This window comes from Chelonia mydas, chromosome 17, assembly GCF_015237465.2.
Source record: "Chelonia mydas isolate rCheMyd1 chromosome 17, rCheMyd1.pri.v2, whole genome shotgun sequence".
Taxonomy (NCBI): Eukaryota; Metazoa; Chordata; order Testudines; family Cheloniidae; genus Chelonia; species Chelonia mydas.
In genome coordinates, this window is record NC_051257.2 from 15,441,344 (window position 1) to 15,459,717 (window position 18,374).

Consider the following 18,374-nt stretch of genomic DNA (forward strand, 5'->3'; position numbering starts at 1 on the left):
TACAAGGAGGCAAATGATTAAAAGAAATAGCCAGCGGTACTGCAGATCAATACACCAATAAAAGTGTAGGTCAAACACTCAGTCTGATTCTCATTTACGGTAAGACCCCTTTGCATTACTTTGGCCCTGTAAAGGCACCTTAAAGGAGGCATAAGTGTGATTTACACATCCTTTAAGGTCTCTTTACACAGTGTAAATAAAAATTAGGCTATTAGCACTGACACAAGAGAAATGCTAAACATTGGGCCAAATTCAGCCTTTGAATATGCTATTACCAATCCCAAAGACTGGTAAAACAGGGCTTATCACTACTACTAGAGCTGATTTTTGGCCCCACACTGTAAAATCTAGATCAGCATTAGAACTTGAAAGAAAATGTCATCCAAATTAAAATTGTGCAACTCCTGACCCCCCCCCCCCCCCCCCCCCCACACACACACAGTGCTTGTAGGCCTTACAAAATGCACCATAAGTCTTTAGGCAGAAAAAGTGCATTGTAATAAGCAAGACTGAGCAATAAAGCAGATTTGTTGTAAAAGGCCTGTTGTTAAACAAGCTCCGCTTAAAGCTTTGTCTCCGGCAGTCCCTCAAATGGTGTCTTGTTAAACTGACATGTCAGCACAAGGAAATTCCAGAAGTAGTAGTGAATACGGACTTAAAATGGAAAAAGTGCAGGTTTATGCAAGGTTTACTTACTGAATCATGAACTCAGGAGTGTCTCCTGTTCATGAGGGCTGCTTGGGTGGCTTCTCCACATAACCCCTGCAAAAAAGAAGTAGGCAATTCGCCATTCTCCCGCTCACCACCTCACACCTTCTGGGTGCAGATACTGGCTGTGAAAAATCTCAACTATCTCCATTCTCCATCTCCACTCCCCACCTCTAAATTCCAGACCGGGTTTTGAGAACTCCAAAGATCAGTGTGTTCAACTGTAGGCTTTTGGTTAATATTCCCCTCAGCATATCCCGATGGTTTCATCTTTATGGTGAGACTTCTAAAATCAATCAGTCTTAGAACAGTGCACTGTTGAAATGGTTGTCTTCTTTGTAAAGTATCATTCACACTATGGTGTTGTTTTAACATGCAAGAAGACAGATCCCATCCCTGAAGGATTTACAGTCAAACATGGGTAATTCAAAGAAAATAAACTATTGGTCAGAAAGAAGATAAAAGAAAAGAGGATAGAGCTTTGGGTGAAATGTCACTTTCCCTGGTATCAGGTGATTTGTTTGTAGTAGAGTTGGCTGAATTATTATTGTTTGTACAATCAAAAATAGGTAAATATAATGGAAAATATTTTTCACAAAGTGAGGAACAAAATTATTTAAAAAAAATTCAAAGCAAATTTTTCAATTATAATGTTTGTGAGCACTCTGTCACTCTCTTTTGAAGAAGGAGGAGATGTTATTCCCTTTCCCCACAAAAGAAATCCATAGTCTAGATTAAATACAGTCTGGGGAACAAGAAGGGGGTTGCAAGTTCTATTCCTGCCACTGACTGGACTTAAAAATTACAAGCTATTAAGCAAATGATTACCCCAGTTTTATAGAGGGAGAAGATGAGTTTTAGCAAGGAAGTGACCTGTCCTTCCGAATGCCTTTTTAAAAAAAAAAAAAAAAAAAAAAAAAAAAAAAAGTTGAGTGCTTTACTTGACCCATTTTCACATCTCACGTGAAAGCAACCTGCTTGGAACATAATGTCTGTTTTTGAATTTTGGGTCCTTTACGTGACAGCCCAACATCCCTTCATACAACAACTGTGTGATCAAGGCAGCTGCTGCTCTTCTAATTTTCTCAAAAATGTAACAAAGCATCCGTAATCTCCAACCGTTGTTCTCTAGATACTGTACATATTCTTTCATGGAGAATGAACCAAGCAAATGCACACTAATGGCAAACTCTCTCTATTGTCTATAATGTGAGCCATTCGGAATTGACCTAGTTTTTGATTTGTAGAACTAGGTGACACACGCAGTTTATTACATGTAAAGAAAAACATAATCAAAATAACAATCTTGCATAATAAGGTGAAGTACTACTATCTCAGGATGTAGTCTCTAACATATTGTACATGCAGCTAATTCAAAAGGCTAATATGGACATAGGCATTCCAACTTCCAGGATTTACCATTCAAACATACTTGAACTGGCATGAAAAATGCAATAAAATAATTCTTTCAGACAAGTTTAGAGAGAGGTATTCTCAAAAGACAGAATTCTGGCTTCCAGTCACATAAAGCTTACACTTTGTCAATAACACAGTGAAGGAAGGCATGAATGAATTTTATTTCATTGGACAAGTGACTTGGAATACAGATAAGGCAGGGTGAGCATATAAACCTTTAAATAAATGTTTTAGCACTGTCTGGAAAGGAGGAATGCAATTGATTTCAATCTTTCCGGACAGAAAATCAGTTCCTCTAAAACTCTTGGGGCAACAAACACTAACTAAAACAGTCTGTTCCTAATAAAATACTTAAGTACAACAAAATAAAATGTTGTCGTTTGTGACTAATAGGCTACAATTAATGCAGTACTTACTTGCAGTTTAATTGAACTATTACATAGCACTCCTACAAATATGGTACAGTATGAAATCATTGCTTCATTATAACTTTTTAAGATCTCATAACTTCAGATTTTTCCTTGGGCTCTTCTTAAAGAGAAATATACAGCAAAATACCAGATGGAAATGAGAGTGTTGTTATGGATACAAAATAGTCTGTTGATCAGAATATTATTAAAGCATATTTTTGTTGCAATCAGTATATTTTTGGTTTAACTGGAATAACCGTAACCACTAGCCCATGCCTAAACAACATCTAACAATGTTTCCCTCGTGTTTAGTGGGTTGTATTTTTACAGAATAGTTGTCTTCATTAAAATCTTGACTTTTTCTCCTTTTGTCTATTGAACCTGAAGACTACTGCAGTCATGATTGTTACTATTAAAATCTTTTCCATTTCAGTTTGAAAACACTGCACTATACCTTGAAAGGGTTCACCTGGTGGCACTTCAGAATCACTGTGTGTGTGTAGCTTCTATGAGAGAAATCCAAACTGGTTTCATTAATAACGGAGGTACAAATCTAACTCAAATTACAATCTTCAGCTTTCACTGTCTTTCCAAAACTAACACTGGCTTGTTAAAATTCACAAGTCAAAATGCAAAATCTGTAGTTTTTGAGGAGCTGTGATACATGCAAGGGATGCCCTGCTCCAAAAATAGACTGCACTCCTCAATGAATAATGCGGATTTCAAATAAAATGGAACTTGCAGCAACTTTTAAATCCCCTCCAATTTTCATTCACATCACTTGTCTTGTCAAATATTATACTCTGTCTGTCATACCGTTTCCTTAGTCACTATGAAACCAGCCCAAAAGTCAGACTTAGGCCTGGTCTGCACTTTAAACTTATTCTGGCACAGCTCTGTCCATCAGTGTGTGGCAAAATGCCCCCCACTCCCCCATTAGTGACAAAATACCTAAGATTCAGCTATGCCACCTCATTCAGGGAGATGGTGTTGCTACCCTGGCAGAAAACTCTGATGGAGGCTGCACCTCCCCTAGGGGGCTATTCGGGCACAAGCTCTGTAGTGTGGACATAGCTTTAGAAATTAACTGAACACCAAATTCCATTCTGTTGGTTCCCAGTGCTCTAAAATGGGGTAATGTACCAAAGCTCAGGTACATCAGACCTATATTCTACGAGCTGACAAGAGTGGCAATGATCCACATGTCATCCTTGGCTAGCCAAAGCTAATATTGAGAGGTATTCCCAAAACCTTTCTGCCCCAACTATAGAGCCATGACAGGAAACAGTAACTTTGGAACAATCCACTAATTATAAATTAATAGCCAGAATGGGTGAGTGATAAATATACATTCGTAGGAAAGGAGGCTATTGAATTAAAGCAGGTGCACTAATTGTTCCAGTCCCTATGACTTCAATCAGCTGGCTAAAAATAGACGTTGGTTCAATAATTTAAACCTCCAAAGCCCATTTACATGTGACTTCTTGAGAGAGGAAACAGTTAGAAATGAACCTAACTTCAGGGACAGCGTCAAGAAGCAACATCCAATTGTCATTTAACATCCTGTCTCAAGTTTCTTCTAATGTTAGCTGTCCTAAAATGACTACCTTAGAGTAATAGGAAACATACCCTTACACTATTTAATATGTTGTTTTTATATTCTAGTGCTCTGTCTCACATTTTTTGGTTTATACATTGTCCTGGTTCAGAGAATTAACTTAACCTAGCTTTTTTCTATAGTTCAATTGCTTGTCAATTATGAAACATTTGCTTTTATGAAGCGTTGGATGTCTTCTATATTTCCTGGGGTTATTTTGAAGTAGTCACTATATTTTCAGTACTGTACACTTCTTTTCTGGATACATCTTTCAGATAATAACTTCAGTACAAATTAATTTAATCACTTCAAGTGCTGAGATGTACCCGGTCTTCATTTCTGAATCTTTGACAGAGTTCCTTACCATCCTGCAAACAAACAAAAAAAAACACTACACCAAAATGCAAGTAATCCTTTTCTTTGCCTCTCTATTCTAGCAGCCATACGGTCTATAACATCTATATTTTCTCACTGAGAGTTTTGTTTTGTTGATACACAATGTTCGTCAATGGCTACATTTATCCTTTAAGCCTCACACACACAATCGCAATCTATTAATCATTTGATACAAAATGCTGTCTGGATTAGGTATGCTTGCAGGATTCTGCTTATTGAAATTGATTGACTTTCCTCTTAAATGAGCTCATTATGGCTAACATATAACAGGGTAACTTCAGACACAGTTTTTTCTTGTGGTTTATTACTAATATGGGCCCGTGCAGTGAAGTTCAAATCCAGGTCCAAGGTTTCCCAAAATTCAAGGGTTTTTTTGGATCTGGTCTTTTTGGTCAGGACCCTTTCTCTGCTTGCTTATAGCAGAATCCTGACCACTGTTCCCTCTAAGCTGTGCGCGCACACACAGATCCAAAACACCGTGTACACAACAATTTGCACAGAAGAAATTTTTTTGCGCACATAGCCTGTCAAAAATTAGAGGGAACATTGATCCTGACCCCATTAAAAGGTTGAGTGTGAACAATATTTGGCGTTGTATGATTTCCTACTACCATGTATCTTTAAGGAAAATCTATCAGGAGCTCAGAACATTCAAAAATCCAAATTCCCTTTTTCATTATGCCTGATGCAGTGGTCGCTGCAACAGACTGGCCTTGCTGCAAAGTTCATTTTAGACTAGTTTCCACTCACAATCTGGATAGCTACTTCTTAAATGGCTATGCCTCAATTTGGACCATTAGGAGACCATTATAAATAAAGCATTAGTTAACTGCATGAAAACAAAACTTAAAAGCATTAAAATGTCAAGTTTATGTACAGGGTGGAATAGATTTATACAATTATCCAGACTTGCACTGTTGATCTCAGAATAATTGCATAAAAGATGGAGGACTTTAATCCATCATTTAAAACCCCTGTAATAAGATTGCATCTCCCTGAATCTATAGACAGTATTTAGGACAGAATTACACCATTACTGCATTATAATCTTTGATACACATTCCATATGGTTCACTAAAAGGCTAAGGGCTTTCTAATGATACTAAGAGGTGCAACTTTACATTGTCAGATGCAGAAGAAATGCACTAAAAATTGTGCCTTCAAACAGTCCCTAAGTATCTTAATATTCCATCACCACAAGTGGAATTTTCTTGCATATGCAGGCATACAATTACAAAATTTTAGTAAACAGAAACTTAACAAAATATCTTATCATAATGATAGTTTCTTGTTACAAGTAAGAAAATGAAATATATTTAATGGTCTTGTTGGAAGGGGGGAAAAGCCATGCAAAGTAGCAATGGACATTTTGTAACCATTAGTGCTATCACAATATCCCATGCAAACAACAGGACTACCACTCTTATCAGCTGACTTTTAAACAAAGGCTTCCTATTTCTGAAAATTCCCTGATGCTACAGCTAGAGTTGTAATAAACCTTGAAATCATTTATCTTATGGTAAAATGCTTAACAAACAAGAACTGCTTAGAGTTGTAGGACAAACCATGCAAAACCCTCACAGTGGTTTCCCAAACAATCCCCCCCTCACCTGTAAATCAGTTTCTATTCCTAACAATTTCATTAAAATCTGGAACTTGTTTTCTCAATAATTCATCTTCCCTTGCAGCTTAGAAAAGATGTAGGTCTGCTGTTTCCGGCATTACAGTTGGCTGCTGTGGAAAACGGAAGTGATGAATTAAAAGCAGCTGCAGAAATCTTTTCAATAAAAATATTAAATGCCAGAAGGGACCATTATGGTCATCTAGTCAGAGCTCCTGTATAGCATGGGCCATAGGACTTATCGGCGTTAATTCCTGTTGGACCTAGAGCACATCCTGGAGAAATTCATCCAATCTTGAGCCCATTTAAGGCGGGCTATAGTGGGGACTCAGAGTCTAGGTCCTGAGTTCCCTAAGTTGCCAGACTTGAACCCTATTATTGCATTCTCGTATTCTTCATAAAGGGTATTTTTTAGCTCTCTTAAAATTCCATCATTTCCTGAGGCTCCTTGCCTAGCTAGTCCCAGTCCTCATCCCAGCTGAGCTCTGTTTCTAGCTGAATGGAGCTCTATGATGATTAACCCTTCAATTAGAACTGGTCAAAAATATTTAAAACAAAACAAACTCATTCTGAGGTGGTGGAAAAGTCATTCAAAGGGTTTTCCATTTTTTGACAAGCTATAGAGTTGGTCAATTTTTTTTTTTAAATGTCCATTTTGGAAAAAAGCTTTAAAATAAAAATTAAGGGGTTTTGATGTCCCCCCCCCCTCCCAACTGCATCTACATTCCATGTATTGAATTGGAAAAAAAGGAACTCTTAAGGGACCATTTTGCCTAATTATATGTTTCTAGTAATAATTAAAAAAGTCTAGTTATTCTATTGAGAAGCAATTCTAATCCGTTGGTGAGACGCCACTGTATTTGTCATTGACTTCAGTGGAGATTTCTGACCCACTGTTTGTGAAGCTACTGCAGAGTTAACATTTCAGCGATGGGTTCATCACAGGAAACAAAGTAACTAACTTGTCTGCACCATTCAACAAATAAAATGAAACTAAGTACAGTGCTAAAATAGCGCCTGGCCTGTAGTTAAAACACCAGGCTATCCCCAGATAAATCTCCCTGGCCCTCCAGCTCAATTTACTGAGGCCAATGAGAGACCCAAATAAATGCTCAACTATAATTGGGGTTATGAAGAAAGTATTCCTGGAAGCCAGGAGGCTGTGTTAGATAAAAAGGACCTGTATAGCTGGAGGGGATGATTCTGAGGACAGAACAGACCGGTAGATTTGTAGTGATGGTTTTGCTGCATGACTCATGTTGACCATCCTTGGCCCATGAAATACCACACTACTATTCCTATGTTACCCGGAGCACTGAGGGATGCTTCGCTCCTGTTTGAGCACAAGCTTTCGTGAGCTACAGCTCACTGCATCTGATGAAGTGAGCTGTAGCTCATGAAAGCTTATGCTCAAATAAATTGGTTAGTCTCTAAGGTGCCACAAGTACTCCTTTGCTTTTTGCGAATACAGACTAACATGGCTGTTACTCTGAAACCTGTCTATTAACTGACTGCGGCTACGAGGGTGACCAGATGTCCTGCTTTTTACAGGGACAGTCCCGCTATTCGGGGCTTTGTCTTATATAGGTGCCTATTTCCTCCCATCCCCGTCCCGATCTGTCACACTTGCTGTCTGGTCACCCTAGCTGCTATAGGCCACCAGTTCGCCAATACTGTCAACCCATCTAGCCAGAGAATACCGAGTGAAGCTACAGCTCTTTCCATTCCCTAGCCATTTGCTCCAGGGAGATGAATAGACCCGCTTAGTCCTACACACACGGACCTAAATGTCCAGGTAACTCTCACTGGCTGGTATGTAGTCAGTCAGCTTCAATGGAATCTAGCCCTTGATTTAATTTTACTAACAGTTTACTTTCAACTTAGCTGAGGTGGGGATGTTCAGAATTTTAGTCTAGGTCACAAGTGAAAATGAATTGGATTCTCAACACAAACTATCATAATATTTCCAGATTGCAAATGGGTAGCAGTGTAAGAGCAAGAAGAACAAAGTTAATGGAACTCACGGGGTAGCAGGTGAATTAAATTTCTTGCTCTCTGTGCTTACTCTCCACACACTCAATCACAGACCACCAACAAATCCTCAGGAATGGATCCCTTTCTTTGGTGCAGTAGTTTGCCTTGGGAGTGCTGAGTTTTTATCATCCCAAGTGAAAGTCGTCTTAGCTTTTGCTGGTCAGATCTGGGTCGGTTGGTTGGTTGGTTAGGCACTGGACTGGGACTCAGGGGGTCTGACTTGAAATCCTGGCTCCGCCACAAGCTTCCTGTGTGACCTTGATGAAGTCACTTTTTTCATCAGTACTTTAAAAAGAGTGATACTTCCTTTCTCCCACCCTTGTCCATTAAGATAGTAAGAGACATTCCCTGATGTTTACAGTGTGTCTGTACCGTGCCCAGCACAATGCGGCCCTGGCCTCCCTGAAGGCTTCCAGGCATTACTGTAACAAACAAATAATGTATAGTACACAGAGACACTTTATGGTGCCAATCACACATTAGGTTAGACAGACTAACCCTAGAGATCTGTCCAACTTTAATTATAATTGAGGTATTTTATAGTAATTTCTCCTGCTCTGTTCTTGCATGGATAAAAAACCCCTAGATAATTCACAAGAATCAAAGCAATAAATACACTGTAACTTACACTCTTGGTTGGGTTTCCTTTTATGGAGGGTATGTGGAAAAGGAGATCTATAAATCACACTAACTGGTTAACCCAACTGAGATACTGTATATGAAATCAGTAAGGCCTCGTTTATTTCTAGTCTTAATTCTAATGTCCCCCAAGGACCAAATAAATGTAAAACCTGATTCTACTGTAGTAACGATGTCTGCTCATTGAAAAGTCTGATGACACTGTGAAAGTCTGATTCCAAAGCATGCTGTGGGTGGGTGAGCCATTGCCAATGCTGACAGAGATGACAAGTAATTAAGCTCATAAAAGAGGCGGGTTTAACTATGAGAATTGTCCATCTGTCTTTCAGCAGCATTTCCTATTAACTCTTGTTAAATGCTATTTTTAAAATGTAATTGTATTCAGAACTGGATTTTTGGCAGCTTACTTTTCCACATAAGCTGGTGTAAGGGTGTATCCTATCACAATGGCATGTGTATTGTTTGGCTTCCAACCACACACCCCTAAAAAAACTCATTTGGATTTGTTGAAAGGAAACATGAAAACACTTACGCAGCGATTCTAGTACCCAGTATCTCTTTCTAAACACTGGTCACCTTTCACCATGATTAGTGAACTCTACTTTTTTTAATATAAAGAAATAGAACAATACTTTCTGGTTTTCCTATTATCTTCCCTTCCTCTGCAAATTCCCTCCAGCCCCACACAAGTGCCATCTGGTTCCCCCCTATTGTATAACTGATTTTACGTTCTCCTAGGACACAGGCCTTCACAAGGCATAAATTGTGACTGTTCCATTAATGCTATGGCTGAAACTTTTAGCCAGACCCTCAGCTGGTATAATCAACGTATCTTCGTGGAAATCAATGGAGCTGTGTTGATTTATATCAGCTGAGGATCTGACCCTTTGAGTTAAGAAGGGGATTGGATCTGAATCTCAATCTGTTTCTACTCTTTCTATACAATGTTGCACTCTTGGGTAGCCACCTACATTGGTGCATTCTGATATGTTACCATTTGATCACCACTTTCCACAGGTATAAACGGTGATACCTAGTGCAAGGCAGTGGAGAATCAGGCCCTGTGTGTGCCAATAAAGGGTAATAGACTACAGTAGTTAAAAAATCATGCATATAGCCTGTGTAAAACATACTTCCTCTATATCTATATTTATAGGTATAGGTATACACAGAAAGAGATGTGAAGTAGGGTACAAAAGCTCAGTTTTATGGACAGCAGGGAAAATCTGTGCAGCCCGAAGAGGGTTGGATTGCTAACTAGTGAGAAGTGAGTTATATGTCATGAAAGGCAATCTGAAGACAGTCAGAGAGCCAGTTACACAGATGACAAGGATTGCATGAGACAAGGTGCTCTGTAGCCTAGTGTGGAGAGACAGACAAGATGAAAAGACATCTGGTGTTAGAGAACAGCATGGAGATGGGGTCTGGAAGGAGGGTAGGGCAGAACAGTAAGGTGGAATTTGAAACAAGAGGGTCAGTGAGTCTGTGGAGATGGGTTAACTTCTCACATCAAGAAATGGATAAACCATCATTTTGGTAAGCCAATGTTAATTGTTAGCAACTTCTCACTTTCCAACAGTATGTCCTGTTAGGGAGAGAATTATTTTATGCTCTTGGGGCATTAGCTATATGCTGAAGGCTTGGAAAATAGCACACAAGTGTAAAGGTGCTTTAAAATATAGCAGATAATTTTGAAAGACTGCCAACTCAACATTTGACAGGACTTTAAGAACTTTACTCTGTGTCTGCAACACTAGTTTGATCAAGAACAATGCACTTTGTGATTAAAATTAAAGCCTCAGAACACAGAACCATTATATCTGTTACCAAAGAAACAAGATGTAATCAAGAATTTTTGTGAGAAGTCATATTTTGTCTACTATAGCTTCTAATTATTTAATAGCCTCTTAATATGTAGACAGATCTTGTTTAAACCAATAACTAATTTAAGATATGCAAACAAAAAAAATCTATCATCAAAGATAAAAATTAAACATATGTAATTTTTAAATCTATTAGGGTTTCTAAAATAATTTTGTAAGAACCAGATACTAACTAGCAGAATTACTTAGAGTAAAGCTAGAACCTTGCTGACCAAAATGGAGACCCCTCCACATGGGTATTATAAAAACAATAATTTAATATTTATATTGTGCTGGTACTTAGCACAATGGGGCCTCCAACCTTTTGAGGAGAGGAAGGATAGAAGATTTGTGTGGTTGATGGTCACTTCATCCCAGAGGAGGCGGTGAGTACTTGAAGTGTGTTAACATGTGGCTGTTAATTATTGCAGTAGCAACCAGAGCCCCCAAAGTGCTAGGGTGTCGTCATACAAAGGGATAGCAAGCAAGAGAGAGTCCCTGCCCCAAAATGCTTACCCTCCTAGGCACCAATCGTAGACTGAGAATGGAGTGACTGCCCATGGTTCTTGTTACAGGATCAGGGCCTAAATTAAGACAAGGTGCACATGGATTAGAGTCAGATGGTAAATAGGCTATTCTCTCCCCCCCAACCTGCACCACAGAAATTAGACATTGTCCAAAAAAAAAAACCCTAAAATTGGGGAGGGGGAATTGCTTTTCCAACAGAACATCAGGTTTCTGAGGAAAGCAGCCACTTTCTGTGAAAATCTTTGCTTAGTTGAAAATCCAATTTTCCATTGAAAAAACGTTCCATGGAAATTGTTTGACCAGCCGAAGTGTGGTTTAAACACACGCAAGGCACTTTGAGTGGGTAGGTGAGGTAGACTTTCCATCTGAACTTGAAATTCAAGCTAGGCCAAAGGAAGGACTTTGTCAGGTGGCAGGGCTAGGGGAGTTATAATAGACACCGAGTGGTTTATATAGAAACAAAGGAAAATATGTTAAGAGATCACTCTCTACACGTAAGATCAGTTAAAAAATCAGCTGTGGTGTCTGGGGAAGTAGGGAGAAGGAAAGATAATTGTTGTGTGACAATGTAGGTGATAGGACTCCAGAACCTTCCCTTGAGCAAACTGGGAGAAAACCCCATTCATGCTATAAGAGTGAGAGTAAACAGAGGAAAATCTGGTTCAAATTATTTTCCATTCTGGCATTTATTCCATACAAGTGTAATGCTCATTGGAGAGATGACCCAAAACACAACTGGCTGCTTTACCTGATAGACAACATCTTAAGGTTAGAGCTGGTCAAAACATGAAATGAAACTTTCATAAAAATATAAATGGACCATTTTTTGTCAGTGTTGCAAACATTTTCATGTTTTGACCAGCTCTAATTATATGCAAGGCTTTAACCAAGCAAAGAGTGTAATTTACTGTTCTGGATAAGCTGCTGATACTCGGTATAACTTTTGCATCATAATATTTACTTACTTCCTGGTCCTGGCCCCATTGCAAAATCCTACATCTGCTCAAAAGTTGTACTGTCAACTTTTATAAACAAACTGTTTTCAGGAGGAAGTTAATAGGTACATATATCAAGCCTGATGACACCACTTGTGTTATATGATGTAGAAAAGAATATCATTTTTAGAATTCTCCTCCAATAGGTGCGGTATTTGTTCTGGAATGATTTTACAGTATCCCACTTGTCTTGTCTGGATACAAAGGACACTCATAAATCTCTCTCACCAGTTCATTTCTTTTGGGAACGAATTTATTCCTCTTCCATTTGTCATGATAATCCCAAACCTATCATGAAGATTCAAAATCTAATGACGTTCTCTGTTGTCACATCATGTTATTTGGTGTCGTAATTACAATGGAATGATTGCTTTTTACTGATGCCTTATACCAAACTTGGTATATTTTCTATTATATTAAATTCTTCTGTAAACACATAACAAACACTAGGTATGCTTTAGTACAATAATCAAGAACCCTGTGAATTTCTCTTAGAGCCAGATGTTCTTATTGCTTAATTTGCATTGTATTTTATATTCAATTGCTTTTTTCAAGAAGGATATAAAACTACTGCTCTCTCCTCGCATACTTTTTAATGCAATACATAGCAGAAATACCTATGTCAGTGTTTCAGTGTTTACATGAGTATGTTCCATGGGGAAGTGGTAGATTTTCTCTCAGATACACAGCTGTGTCTTGAATAGTATCCAAACAGGAGGAAGAATACCCTTCTGGCTAATGCACAAGACACCGAGTCCAGTCACCTCTGGTTTTTTTGGGGGGGGGGCTTGCCACAAAAGTATTGTTATTTTGGTGTGGGCCCTATATAAATTCCCAGTGGGCATAATTGGAATGTTTTCTTTGACTTCAATGGAAGATGAATTGGCCCTTAATATTACGGTGTTTCACCTCTACATTGGGGATATTTAAATACTTGTGGCCTTATCTTGCAGTCCTTTACTCATCAAAGTCATCACTACTGCCATATCTAGTAATGTTATATAGCCATGTGCTTTCCCTTTATATTTATTTCATTCTGGTGTGATTTCTCCAAATTTACTCAGAATCTACATATGGAATAAATGGAAGTCACAGATTAAGGCCAAGAAGGAGGATTATGATCTACTTTTACTTCCTGCATAACAAAGACTATAGAACTTCTCCCCGAGCTGTTCCAGCACAGAGCTCGGAACTTGACATTGCCTATATTTAGAAAGAAATCCTATGCTGACTTTAGAGACCTCAGGAGGTGTGGTAGAGTCTCTGGTGAAATCCTGCCTCCACTGAATCTATGGCAAAACTCTAGTTGATTTCAAGGGGACCAGAATTTCACCATCCATCTCTTACCTAGCTGTTCTAATTAATCAACAGTTGCCCAGGAGTTCAAAAACTAGCTTGGTTATGTTTACATGAGCTGCAATCATGCTCACAAGCTGGAGGTCATCTTCAGCTACTATTGCTCCTGTCAGAACTAGGTTTTGTTCAAATCTTACTGCTTCTGCAATAGGTCAATAATTCAAACCTTCTCTTGCACCCTAGCTTTCCATTTAGATCTGCACACTTCCCATGCCAGTGAATAAAAGGAAATGAACCATTCTCACCAGGAGTACTGACCAGCAAATATCACCAGCACAATATGATGAACAGAAAAACCTACCAAAATATCAGACCTGGAGAAGCAGGCAAACTAAATTCCATTCCTGGTGTTAATTTCATAGTTTGCCTTTAAAACTAGTTTAAAGGTGAATGAGAGGACAACGAGGCTGAAGCCAAGAATTTGGGATGTCTTCCCTAAGTCAAGTGCATTCTCAGCCAGATGTTCTGTGGTTACAAATGGGCCAGCCAGACAGCATGGACAGCTCTCAAACTGGCTGACGTATACAGCACAAAAAAGCCATTTATCCAGTGATGCTCCTGGAAGGAACAGAAAATAGTAAAATGCATTCCTTTTTAGCACCGTGCAAAGCCTAAGTTCACTGTATAAATCAGTGTAGTAATGGTAAGATCAGGGCAAAATGTTATGCTAGCTTGCAGTCGTAAATGTTTCAACAGAACTTTAAATACAAACCATTTCGAGGGCTGGCTGATGTAAAACCATCTTCACATCCAGTTATGAGTTGGGCTCTTCTGATTTATGTTTTTTAAAAGCCATTGTTCTCCAACTACAGAAATTTTTTGCAAAGGGCACATGAAGCAGGCATGAATCTAGCTGTAAGTTTACACACATCCCCATTGTATAAGGTTTGCACCTACATTTAATGAATTAGAAACTAGTACAAGTGGTCTCCTTGGTCTTGTATCCTTCCTGTGAATCTGTGCAAGCTGGTATACAGGTGAAATTCATACCTGTAACCCCCTGTAGCGCAGCATTAGCGAATATCTCCAGTTGTAGGATGTGATTGCCGCTCCTGTAAACGTAACCGAGCTCGTTTTGGGTCCCAGAATGCTGAAGCCACAGTAGCACACAAGCGAGTCCCACAAATAATTATCCAGCATTCCAGGCGAGCTTGTGCAACCTGTGCTGATGCATGCGCTGCGGCAGCTAGACTGCTCTGGTACCTGAGCTAGCTGGCTTAACGCTAATTCAGAGGTGTCTATAAGAGCTGCAATCACACCTCCCAATTGCAGTGTAAACATATCTTCAGTCCATTAGCTGAACATCTGCTCCTTCGTTCTTGCAGATCATTTTTGCCAAAACTATACAAAAGGCTTATGTATGAAATGAACTCAGCACAAAATAGAAAGGAGTAAGTCTTAACCCCACAGGGGAGCATGCAAGAACTACAACAGGTGAATAAGCGAAGAGGCAGCAACTTCAGACTCTGTGCTTGGGGAACAAAGGATTAGCTTTGGAACAAATGCAGTTCCTGTGTCAGGAACTGGCTCCCCTTGGCTTAAATCCAAATCCACACCAAAAACTGATTCAGAATGAGGTTAGCTATCAATTCTGAAAAGTAACTTCAGACTCTGGCCCTGATTTTCAAAGATGAAGAGCTCCTGTTGTAGGGAATGGAAGGTGCTTAGTATTAGAGCTGGTCAGGAATTTTCTGACAAAGGGTTTTTGGCAGAAAATAATGGTTCACGGGAAAGGGTCAGTTTCATTTAAGCTCCTGATTTGGAAAAAAAAAAATCAAAATGTCCCATTTTGACATTTTCAAAACTACAACTTTCATTTTTTGTTTCAAAATTACTTTGTTGTAAAACTTTTTTAAAAATATAAATTAACTAGTTGAAATAAAAGCTGAAATTGAAACAAAATGTTTTAATTGACTTGATTTTGATTTTTTTTTTTTTTTTTAATTATTGGTTCAAGAAAACTTTTGAGAGATTGACTTTTTGGCCTGATTCGAGATGGAGCATTTTTTGACAGCTCAAGCTCTCTCAGTACAGTATTGCAGAAAGCACACTAGAAATTCTGCATACTGATCTCTTTAATGGCAAGTTAGACCCCAAAACGACTGTTGGGTGTGTTAAACACAACACCTATTGCATGCCTTATGAAACCAAGATCCATTACAGCTATCTGACACTAGGAGTAATTATTACTAACTATAGACAGCTAAAATAAGAATTCAATGAACTTGCAAATGTTCTCAGAGCCCCTTTAAGAGAAAATATAATTCAACCATGCAATAATTTACAATTAAGCACAAGAAAATCAAATCTACAATACTAAATGCGAGTTGTTAAATTCTTTAAGAGAAAAAGAACTTTTGTGTTAATAATCTCAGCTTGTTATATATGAAAAACTGAACAAGTGATGGTAGGACATACAATTTCTCTTTAAAAGGAGCAATTTTGAGCACTGAATCATCAAATTCTCTTGAGTACAACTTTTCACAAACCTTAACTTAGTTATGGTAACAGCAAGGGGAAAAAAACATCAGTATTAAAAGAAAGGCAACCCCTCCCCACCCAATGTGTGTTATGTTTCTCCAATCTGCTATTGCCAAGTCATTAACATACAGGTTATACAACATCCTTCGCCACCCTTTGATATTCCCATTCTGAGCCTTACTCATACTTCTCATTTATGGAATTAATTTACTGAGGTTAAATGATACTGTATATTTTACTGCATTTTCTCACTGCAAACACAAGACGTGTCAGGCCTCCCAGGGAAGAGGGGAACTCTTTCTCTGCATTATTCTCACATATGCTGTAAAGGAGATTGCATTACCATCCCTGCTGATTGCTGGCTTGTGGAAAGAACTCCAATCAGTGGTTAGCCATAACAGCATCCCAACCATTTTGGAAACGGCTTAGCTAAATAGAGATGTACAGAAGGCAGTTTTCTCCCTAATACTGATGCATTTTCAATTTATGCAATACAAAGTGCATTGGTCTGCAATGTCCCCTGCTACCGATGATTAATAGCCCATACATTGCAAGGGTCTACAAAGGAAAGTGCCAAGGGAAGCAGATGCAGCGGGTGTTATATTATCATGACTGCAACAAACTCATTCAGTGGTGTCAGCTATGACTGCGGGATTCTGATTATGAAATATGATGCGTGTTGAATTTAATGGCTTTCTCTGCCCTTCTGGTGAGTTCACTGCTTTCCAATGTCATTTTGTGTTCTCATCTGAGTGGTAATAAAAGGAATATCATTGACTGTGCTAGCTCTGTAACCACTGTGTGTTTTACAATAAATTGTGTTTCAGGACCTTTCTACCCAGGAGAGCGTACAGGGCCAGAACGTAATATTCCCCAGCTTTGCTATGTGACTGCTTTCTGTGAGAAGGCAGGGAATTATGCAGGGCTGCCCTTCTATGTGAGAGGACATTCATTTTTTTTCTAATGGTTAGGTAGTAAAAGGTCAGTTTGGATTGCAAATAATAAAAAGTAAAAGATAAAACTACAAAATAAACAGCAGCTACACAGCAGGAATTATTACATTGTGGTGACAAGGGGATAAAAACTGATCAAAATAAAAATTCCAATAAGCAGCTTAGACATATGGAACTGCATGACTGGGTGAGACGTTGGCGAGGATGGAACTCTGACATTTTGGTTCTATACTGGCAATGTAGGTGAGATAATTAACATGTCATGGCCAACAAGTCGTTGTAAAAGGGGGTCTGGACCGTAGAGCTGATGCTTTACTTACACTTTAAAAGGTTTAGCTATAGCAGCAAACCCTTCTAGTGTAGACCCAGCTTAGCTCAGCAAAAAAGTACTGAGTGAAATAAGCTATCCCAGAAAAAGTACTTTTATGCCAATGTAATTGTGTCTACACTAGTGCTTTGGCCAGTATAAAAATATCATCACAAAAATCACGCCTCTAACAGACATTACTACACTGGCAAAAGTTTGTCGTGTAGACCTGGCCTAACCTACTGAGAACAGAGATAGGAAGAAAGGCCTTAAACCCAAGCAGGGTTGCAGGTTTGAGTGGATTCTGATGTTTTCACCCTTACTGGTCCAGTCGGAAGCACTTGCAATTAATTACAGTGAAAATTATAGGGGGCTCAGCCACGCACAGGCCTGGGCACTTTATTACTGAACAGGGTGGTGCTGACAAGGATGAACAGACAGCAAACCCGTTGAGTCCCTCCGATGAAAGGCATTACAGAAGTGTCATACAAAACTTGTAAGAACTTTCCCACTTCTGTCTACGCTGCAAGCTGTGGCCACTTGGAACTTCATGACAACAGAGGGTTAGAACTCAGACTCTCTCGCTCCAAATTCACATCCACTGCTACTTGAGCTGCTTCACCTTGTAATTTAAAGGGGATTGTATTTACCTGTATAACTTTGGCCCATCTTAGTGTTGTTTAAAAGGCCTTTTTACAAAGAATCTAGAAATGGACTTGCCTCTTTCAAGATAAAACAGGACATTTTTAACCTTGTTTTCCTTTCTCTCTAGTTGGAATGCCACTGCTATTCTCTATCATATTTTATGTATGAATACTTAAAAAGCTTAGCCTAAAGGACAAATGAGAATTTTCTTTTGTCCTTTCAGACTACACTTCATATATTTTCACATGAAAACATATTTTAGCAAGATTTAAAACCATTATACGTTTTATCAAGGCCTTTCCCTCGAGGGGGAATGAAAGCACATTAACATGGTGGCTCTGCCTCTTCCCCCTCTCCCCTCATCCCTTCATTGTTTGCTGAAAAACTTGTACTGTTGAAAGGTAAAAATGTCAGCCAGAAATCTCT

The 18,374-nt window shown here is 38.8% G+C and overlaps 1 long non-coding RNA gene across 6 annotated transcripts in view; it reads left to right on the top strand.

Annotated features, from left to right (window-relative positions):
- The window catches only part of LOC119563866, a 121,661-nt gene that overhangs the window by 56,294 nt on the left and 46,993 nt on the right, over positions 1 to 18,374 (top strand). For 2 of the 6 annotated variants that reach the window (XR_006286236.1, XR_006286237.1), the window contains exon 2: positions 2,968 to 3,079. The exons of the other annotated variants lie outside the window; for them this stretch is intronic. This is a non-coding gene — a long non-coding RNA (uncharacterized LOC119563866). The remainder of the gene's footprint in view (positions 1 to 2,967; positions 3,080 to 18,374) is intronic. 6 annotated transcript variants of the gene reach the window in all.